The sequence below is a fragment of the Babylonia areolata genome, chromosome 13, assembly GCF_041734735.1.
Source record: "Babylonia areolata isolate BAREFJ2019XMU chromosome 13, ASM4173473v1, whole genome shotgun sequence".
Classification (NCBI taxonomy): domain Eukaryota; kingdom Metazoa; phylum Mollusca; class Gastropoda; order Neogastropoda; family Buccinidae; genus Babylonia; species Babylonia areolata.
The window spans coordinates 20,455,031-20,461,848 of record NC_134888.1 but is presented as its reverse complement, the minus strand read 5'-3'; the positions used below and the strand labels follow the sequence as shown (position 1 = coordinate 20,461,848).

The following is a 6,818-nucleotide window of genomic DNA, read 5'->3' as shown; positions in this document are numbered from 1 at the left end:
AGCTTGAAAATGAATAATAATGTAAAATCTTGGAAACAGGAACATAACAGTTCATCTAAATTAGAATTGTACATGAACGCTGTGACAAATTATAACATTGAACTGTATTTAAAGAATACAGGAAATACACAACACAGAAAAGCACTGACCATGTCACGAATCAGCGCCCATGACTTACAAATCGAACAGGGAAGATAAAAAAATACACCGAAAGAACAAAGACTGTGTGATACTTGTAACAATTTAGAAGATGAGATTCACCTTTTAGACAATTGTGTAAAGTACAGTACTTACGGACACAGATTCCTAATCGATATATGTCGTCCAAATGCAAAGCCTAGTGAATTGATTCTTCTAACAGAATTACAGCCAAGGATGGCGAAATTTGTTCATGAATGTTTCTCTTCTTAATATGCTCATGTTTATGTTTCGTTGTGTCTTATTAACTTTAAGGTTTTATGACCATAAAAAAAAGTATTCTATTCTATTCACACACACACACACACACACACACACACACACACACACACACACACACACACACACACACACACACGCTAATGATAGTGATTTGCAACAAAACAAATCAAACTTTGAACATACTGACAAGTATGTTTTAGATGTAACAAAGGTTACACACCCTTTCCAAGTTTTATTATGATTTTACTTAGATTAAGTTGTGTTTTCTTCCCAGCACTGAATAAATTAACACTAACACTACAATACTTTCAAAAAAACAACAACAAATTTGTATGATAGTCATGTCCAACTATGACCATCAGAACAACAGAAGAAGCAACTGCTGTCCCGACTATCTGCTGGGCTAGAATCTGATTATACTGGAGAGTGTCTTGCCCAAGCTACATACCCACTCTCTCGGCCTAGAGGGTTTAAAACCCTTTCACTGCCAGTCAATTTAGAGTGCAAAATTGCCTTGTGCCACAAACACACACAACATATGGTGTCGGAGAATAGCTGGGGATTCCCCCTGTGATGTGTAGAAAATATGGCCTATTTGATTGATTGATGTGGATACTTATATAGCGCCTATCCTCGGTCAGAGACCAAGCTCTAAGCGCTTTACATACACGGGGACATTTGCACCACAGGCTGCCTACCTGGGTAGAGCCGACTGACGGCTGCCACTGGGCGCCGGCTCATCATTCGTTTCCTGTGTCATTCAATCAGATTTCAGACGCACACACATACACACTTAGACAGACATGTAACATTTTACGTGTATGACCGTTTTTTTTAAAATTTATTTACCCCGCCATGTAGGCAGCCATACTCCGTTTTCGGGGGTGTGCATGCTGGGTATATTCTTGTTTCCATAACCTATCGAACGCCATAACCCGCCTATCCTTCCACCTAACATAAAGAGCAGTAGGTTCATGGACAACAGACCCATGATCTGGTCACCCTTCAGTGACATGGGTCCTCTACCTAGCTGCTGCATAAATGCGAGTTTGGTAATGAAAGGGGGAATTTTAAGGACTGGTCGGCGTTGGAAATGATTCCCAAAGGCCAACTAGCCTTCCAAGGCTGCAGCACTAAGAGCCAGTGCAGTTGTTTTTTGGTTTTTTTCTCTCCTAGTTTGAGAGTCATAGTCCCTTCACAAAACACTAAGCTGTAAATGATTTCCTACTGCAATGTAGAAACCATTGATGATGCAGCTGTTACTTTTCTGTTGGGCCAAGTCCAATACTTAACAAGAGAGGCAAGGCCTTCAAGACTCACTTGTGATAAATTAAGTCCCCTAGCATTAATTACAGAGTGATTTCCCTTTTTTACTATCTGCACCAAAACGTTTGCAAAATAAATAAAAATTCCATGCTTAGCAAAAGAAGTTCCTGTTTGAACAAAAAATGATAAAAATGACTGCTCTTGTTGTTGGGTCAGAATATCAGATCAAAGTGCCAAGTTTAGAGAATACAAAAAATATAAATATAACAGTAAATGCAGTTTGCATATAATTAGGCTTCATTTAAAAAAGGTTTTGTGCCCATCCTAGAGGTACAATATTGTTTTAAACAAGATGACTGGAAAGAACTGAATTTTTCCTATTTTTATGCCTAATTTGGTGTCAACTGACAAAGTATTTGCAGAGAAAATGTCAATGTTAAAGTGTACCACGGACACACACACACACACACACACACACACACACACACACACAGACACACACACACACAGACAACCGCGAACACCGGGTTAAAACATAGACTCACTTTGTTTACACAAGTGAGTCAAAAACCTGTCACATACATCACACAGGGTGTAACATCATAGGCTCCAGACTCTCTGGCTCTCAGTCCGAGCATGGACCTTTGTGTACCAGCCCCCCCCCCCCCCCCCCCCCCCCCCGCCCCCCCACCGCTCCCTCACCCCTCTCTCTCTCTGTGCCACCCTCACCCCAATCTCCATCCCCGTCCTCTCCCCCACTTCAAAACGCGACACCTTCCCCTCCCCCCCTCATCCCCCCATTGCCCCCCCCCCCTCCCCCAATCCCCTCCACTCATAAAACGCATGGCTTGCATGATTAATTTCCCTGAAAGGCTGGAACGAATGCTAGTAGAATGGGAGTGTATGATTGTTGTCTAAAGGGTATCAGACCTAACAACCGCTTGACACACGCACAGCTCTATCGATGACTCTCCCCTACCCCGCCCCCCCCCCCCCCCGCCCCCGCCCCCCCCCCCCACTCACATCCCCATCTCTCCCCTCTCAACGTCTCCCCCCTCCCCCCTTTCTCGTTTTCGTTATCTCTCCCCCTCTCTCTCTCTTTCCCTCTCTCCGTCTCTCTCCCTCTCTCTCCCACACTCTTTCTCCCTCTCCCCTCTCTCATTCTCTCTCCCTCTGTCCCTCTCTCTCCTTCTCTCTCCCTTTCTCTTCCACACTCTCTCTCCCTCTCCTCTCTCTCTTTTCCTTTCTCTGCCTCTCTCTCCCTCACCCCTCTCTCTCTAACTCCCTCTCTTTCTTTCTCTCCCTTTCTCTATTCCCCCTCTCTCTCCCTCTCCTCTCTCTCTTTCCCTTTCTCTGCCTCGCTCTCCCTCTCCCCCTCCCTCCTCTTCTCCCTCCTCTCTCTCTCTGTGTTTCTCTTACTCTCTCACTCTTATCATTTTGCCTGATGAATCCACATGCCAGAAGATGTCTTTGTAGTAACAGTATCAGTACCAGTAGCTCAAGGAGGCTACACCACAGCTGCCAAGCAGATGCCTGACCAGCAACGTAAACCAACGCGCTTAGTCAGGCCTTGAAAAATAAAATAAAACAAAACAACAAAACAAAACAAATAAATAAATAAATAAATAAATAAATACGGTGCCCTTTCAAAGTGTGTTAACATTTTACTCCAAGCAGCTGACTGCATGCGTAGGATGATACATTATGGTGGTAGCCAACGAACCACAAGTGTCAACAAATGGTTTGACATGGAATGCAGAGAGTACAAGCGTGTCGTCAGACGTGCGAGCTCCCGTTTTACCCATTGGGGAGAGAAAAGTCACGGTATCTTATATCGTGATCACAGCCAACGGCCATACCACGTTGAAAACACCGGTTCTCGTCCGATCACCGAAGTTAATTAAGCAACGTCGGGCCCGGTTAGTACTTGGATGGGTGACCGCCTGGGAACTCCGGGTGCTGTTGGCATTCATTTTTCTCAAGGCCTGACTAAGCGCGTTGGGTTACGCTGCTGGTCAGGCATCTGCTTGGCAGATGTGGTGTAGCGTATATGGATTTGTCCGAACGCAGTGACGCCTTCTTGAGCTACTGAAACTGAAACTGAGTGATCACAGAGCTTGTTACCAGTCACTTCTAGAAGAAAAGAAAAAAAAGAAAAACTATCAGAATTCCTTACGTGATTCTTTACTAAAGAGAACAAAAATGACAGCCAGACTTTTTGGTCTACAATAAAAATCAGCTGAACGTAAAAGTGAAAAAACAACCTGACATTCCAATTGTCACTTGGAAACAAATATTTCCAGTGAAATTTTATGTCAGCAGAACAATTTGGACAATGTTAATGAACATGTCTAAGAATTGGCAGAAAATAAAAATGAAGATGTAATATTCCCAGCAGATACTGAAGATGATGTAGTAGTTCGGGATCTTGATGCTGAGATAAGTCTTGATGAAGTTGAAAGTGCGATTCATAGACTGAAATGTGGAAAAGCTGTTGGTCTGGATGATGTAGGGGGTGAATTCATCAAAGCTTCAGACAATATAATTGCTCCCTTTTTAACCTAGTTACTTTACAACATTTTTGATAGTGGTTACTTCCCTTCAGACTGGACACGCTCAGTCATAATTCCATTGCTGAAAAACGGTGATGCGAACAATCCAGAGATTTATAGAGGTATTTCTTTACTGATCATCGTAAGCAAAGTATCCACATCAATTTTGAATAAAAGATTATATGACTGGGCTGAAAGGGAAGGGAAAATTATCGAAGAGCAAGCTGGTTTTAGGAAGAAATACCTCACATTTGATCATATTTTTAATCTGTTTAATATAACGCAAAAATGTCTCTATGGCGCGAAGAAGAGCAAACTATATATCGCATTCATTGATTACATGAAAGCTTTTGATTCAGTTAACCGTGATAGTTTGTGGGCAGTACTTCAAAAGATAAAAATGTCAACCAAAATGATCCGCATGCTCAAAGGAATGTATAGCTCCGTACAGTCCTGTGTTCGCTGGGGTCCTGTTATATCAGAATTCTTTGACTGCCCAGCTGGAGTAAAACAAGGCTGTTTGTTATATCCGTTGCTCTTTTCACTCTTGATTTCGGAAGTTGCTGATGAGATTAATACAAATGGAAAACATGGTTTTCAGTTCATACCTGGTTTACAGGAAATATTTCTCTTGCTGTTTGCAGATGACATTGCTTTATTCTCTTCAACTCCAGTTGGATTATAAAATCAACTAAACAATCTTGAAAAAGCATCAAAACCTCTCGGACTAAAAGTAAATCTGAGCAAAACAAAAATAATGATTTGTAGAAAAGGTGGTCATTTGTCAAAAACTGAAAAATGGTTTTGTAATGGTGAGGAAATTGAAATTGTAAATAGTTATAAATACTTAGGTTTCCGCTTGACTACCAAACTAACTTTTGTTTCTGCGTTAAAAGAATATGTGGGCAATGCAAAAGGCAGGGTGGTCGAAATCATGCGTGCAATGTAGAATCTTGGGACCATGGGTATAATTGTGTTCTTTAAACTGCTTGATGCACAAGTGAAACCCATGTTGCTGTATGCATCAGAATTATGGGGAACTATGCATTTTAAAACGCTAGAATCAGTTAATTTATTTGCATGTCAACGATTTTTTTTTAATGTAAGCACCAAACGCTGAACGCAATGGTATACGGTGATACAGGTAGGTATCCTCTGTACATTGATAGCTGCATTAGCGCACTGTGATACTGAAGTTTGGTTTAATGGTGATGTAGGAAACGAGAAAACTTTCCTTAGAACATTTAAACAACGTATGGTGGACTGTTATAAACACGACTGGTCAAGCAAATTATATAGTAGTAATCGTTATAAAACATACCGTTCCTTAAAAGCATTGTTGCAGCCAGAAAAATATTCATTTGATGTTACCATTTCCAAATTCAGATCATCTTTCATTAAATTCAGATTTGGAGTAAACGAACTTAAAGTTAATGAGCGTTACAAGGATAGCCTGAAAAACTGTACCTTTTGTGAAGGGTACGAAGACGAAATTCGTGTACTGGCAACTTGTCCACAATACGATATTCTGAGAAAGAAATACTTATCCAAGCATATACAAAATTTAAGGATTCCCATATTACTCCACTTACTTCAAAATATCAACAGCATTGTGTCAAGAGATGTAGCAATGTCTATTTTTTATGCGTTAAAACAGAGAGCAGAAAGCGCTCAGTCTTTGATGAAAGACATGTTTTTCAATTACCCTTAGCTTTTTATTTAGTCTTGTTTTATTATCTGTTTATTCTTTCTAACATTTTGTTGTTCATCCAACACAAGATTGGGTTTTCATGTGTGTGTGTGTGTGTGTGTGTGTGTGTGTGTGTGTGTGTGTGTGTGTGTGTGTGTGTGGTGTGTGTGTGTGTGTGTGTGTGTGTGTGTGTGTGTGTGTGTGTACAACACGTGCATTCATATGTATACAGGTCGGTGGCCTTACCGTTATTAAAACGGTTCTGAGTTCTCTCTCTCTCCCTCTCTCTCTCTCCACCATACCCGCCTCTCTCTCTATGTCTATGCTTACATTTGTCTCTCTCTTTCTCTCTGTCTCTCTCTTTCTCTCCCAGTCTCTCTCTCTCTCTCCACCCCCTCTCTCTTTCGCAGTTACTCTGTCTCTCTGTCTGTTTCTCTCAGTCTCTCTGGCTGTCTCTCTCATTCTCTGTTTGTCTGGCTTCTCTGTCTCTATCACTCTGTCATTTTGTCTGTCTCTGTCTCTGTCTGTCTCTCTGTCTCTGTTTCTCTCTGTCTCTTATCTGTCTGCCTGTCTCTCTCTCTCTCTCTCTCTCTCTCTCTCTCTCTCTCTCTCTCTCTGTGTGTGTGTGTGTGTGTGTGTGTGTGTCTTGTCTCTCTCTCATTATTGTTTCAATGATCTCCACCCCCAGCCCCCACACACCCCCACCCCCTCTTAAACCTTTCCTTTGGTATCATCTCCAAAGTCCGCCCCAACATCAATATTTGATCTTTGTTTTCTGACCCTCAATCATTTCCCCCGCCCCCCGCCCCCCCGTCCCCCTTTCCACCATCACCACCCACCCACCCACCCACTATCACACTCCATCCCCCCACCACCACCACCACCCACCT

General features: G+C 42.1%; 1 non-coding gene across 1 annotated transcript; it reads left to right on the top strand.

Moving 5' to 3' along the window:
* The first annotated feature begins 3,531 nt into the window (after positions 1-3,531).
* On the top strand, positions 3,532-3,654 carry LOC143289350 (5S ribosomal RNA). The gene has a single exon (XR_013056236.1). It is a non-coding gene; the product is annotated as a 5S ribosomal RNA (ribosomal RNA).
* The last annotated feature ends 3,164 nt before the right edge of the window (positions 3,655-6,818 follow it).